Below are 2,957 nucleotides of genomic sequence, written 5' to 3' on the forward strand. Positions count from 1 at the left end.
TGTCAGAAAGATTATTTGCCAAGTTGGAGAAGGAGATTGAAAGGAGCAGAAAGCTAAAACACCTGCTAAATGTTTTTTATGTGGTTCATATGTACCATAATGGTTAGTAAATACAGTCAACTTAAATTTTTGTTTCACACTTGTCAACTACTTGGGACTTGGCTGATTTCTTTTTTTTCTTTTTTTTTTTAAACAAATTTCTTTCCTAGCAACAGGTATGTGCTTGTAATGTGACTGAATATTAAACACACATTTTCCCAGTCGCCAGGCTTCTGCTTGAGCAGTGAGCATCCAATACTGCAAACTACATCCTGGTAGTTTCTTTGGCTATTGGAAAATACAACCTTGAGTCGAGCCCCTTTTTGATGGCTGGCACTGGGGTCCAATAACAAAAACTAGAACCAAGTTTAAGCTTTCTGTGCTCTTTAAACGGTTAATAGACTGTGTTAACACCTAGCAGCAGGGGGGAGAGACAGAAAGATGTAGCGAAGGCCAAAAAATGTGCTCTCTGTAGAAAAAGTGGTTTGAGTTGAAGGAGATGAAATAAAGAAGAGAGAGAGGTTGGGTGAAGGTAGAAATTTGGAGTGGAGGAAATGGAAATGTAAGAGCAAGATGGGGAAGAAAAGAGACAGAAACACAAGAGATGAGGGATCAACATGGATAAAGGCCCAGAGGGAGAATAACATGGCAAGCAGAACACCAGGCTGAAAGACAGGTAGACAGGAAAAAGAAAGGAAGGACAGACAGAGCTGTGGGGTTTTTGGAGCAACCTACTGATGGAAAGACAGAGGAGGGGGGGGGGGTAGAAATGGACTGGGGAGGACACAGAGGAAAGGGGGTAGGGCGGCGTGTATTGACCTTCCTGCTAACTGATTGGCCGAGGCGGTGTCAGGCGGGCTGAGCTGAATTTAATCAGAGATGTGCGTCACCAGCTGCAGTTCCAAGCCAACAGCCAGTCAGATACTGCTGGAGGAGGGCAGGCTTGTTCCCTCTCTCCCTGCTTTCTCTCTGCATGTGTGTTTGACTAAAATCTCAGTGGTGGAAGGGGGTGAAAACCACTGTGAAAGTGTCTTTTTGCCTGAATGTGTGTGTGCAATGCATTTGTATGTTTTCTCGAAAATGCAAAAGGCATATTTGTCTGTGAAGACCGCCAATAGAAGAAAGAAAAAAAAAAAAAGACTTGTTTTGCTTCCAAATACTATGCAAACGTAGCGTTCTAGGTGTATAGCTTTTGAATTTGTCTGTGTTAATGCTGTTCAAGTTTCCTACATATCACTTCTCTCTCTGTGTGTCAGCAGGTAGGCAGCCATCTGGATTAGTGTTGTGCTCACTGAGAGGGCCTCTGTTTTTAGCTGTGCTTTTAGACAGGCTCTTGGCAGGCAAAGTGAATACCTCTGCACTCTGAATTTACTTTAACCTCCAGTGTGGCAGTGTTGGCCTGTGTGTGCGTGTCACTTTGTGGTTGATTGCCAGCACTGCAGTATAGGACTGCCATAGATGTAGTTCTGACTCTCATACTGGACAGACTGAGGCGTTAATTAAAAAATTATTTCTATCCCATTTATTTCCCTCTTTTAAAAAGCTTTCTGTCTCTCTCTCTTTCCCCTCCCTCGAGTGAACACGGTCTCAGCTGTTGTTTAGAATCATATCGAATTTATCAAGGGATTATAGAAAACAACATCATCAACTATTCATCATGTATTTACCCATGGACCAAGGAACTGTGATTTAAAGCAGCTCTTTAGGTTACTATTGGCAGCCAGTATGAAAGCAGCTATTATTTATATTTGAGGGAACTCTCAAGTAGAGTAGTGCTATACCAGACTTATTTGAGTTTCCCTCTCTACCGATACTTGCAGTCATCAGTGCAGACAGCCACAGACTTGCACCCCCCCCCCCCCCCCCAGCTTTCTCAATAGGAATTATTCCTTGTATAGGTCAGACACTTTTTCCCTTCAGTCTTTCAGCACCCTGGAGAGGAAACTTTACCCAGGCCAATCTGTTTGGTTGCTAGCTGTCCAGGTCCTGCTAATAATAACACCTTTCAGGCTAACGCTCAATTAGACGGCTGGCTGGTCACTGCAACCACAGGGAAAGGGTCAGACTGAGGCCAAACCAGCAGAGAAAGGTGTGTGTGTTTGAGTGTGAGAGTCAGTGAAGAAAGAGCGAGAGAAAGGAGCGTAATGAAGAGGAAAGGAGGTGTCTTTGTGTGTTTGTGTGTGTCTGTGTTCAGTCAGCAGAAAAAATATGACCTTTTCATAGAGTGCGTCTGGGCCAGTAACATATGTTCAACAACAGGCTGCATGAGGCAGTTTACTTAAAGGGATAGTCCACACCAAAGTACAGTACAGTACAGATTCAATTAAATGAGTACTATACAGAAAATACAGTACACAAAACAATAGCTATGTAATATCATTAATTGTACTCCTGTTCCATCACAGACTGCTCGAATGTGACTTGATTGGCTGGCTATTCTCTATGCTCTGCTATCAATTCTCATGGTAACGTTGTAATATGAAAAAACATAATTTGGGTTACCAAGGAACTGACGAAACAAGACTCAAATTTAGGAAAACATCATTGTGTAGAGGTTGACAGACATTTCAACATCAGGACCTGCCTCAAGAAAATAATTTCAACTCCTATTTTTGGTCACCAGTTGTCCAGTGTCAGCAGTGCCAATTGTAATTTACTAATAGTGAGTTAACCCAGACATTAATACCTTGCAACCTGCATGTCTTTTTGTGTGTGTGTGTGTGTGTGTGTGTGTGTGTGTGTGTGTGTGTGTGTGTGTGTGTGTGTGTGTGTGTGTGTGTGTGTGCCTGTGTATTGTATCCATCCAGTGCCAGAGCCTGCTCCCACTAAGCCCAGTCCCGGCCCACCCCACCACCTCCACCCCGCCAGCCCCACGCTGCCCCTCTCCTCCTCCTCCTCCTCCTCTTCTTCTGGCAATG

Source organism: Seriola dumerili, unplaced genomic scaffold, assembly GCF_002260705.1.
Source record: "Seriola dumerili isolate Sdu_G_001 unplaced genomic scaffold, Sdu_1.0 BDQW01000621.1, whole genome shotgun sequence".
Classification (NCBI taxonomy): Eukaryota; Metazoa; Chordata; class Actinopteri; order Carangiformes; family Carangidae; genus Seriola; species Seriola dumerili.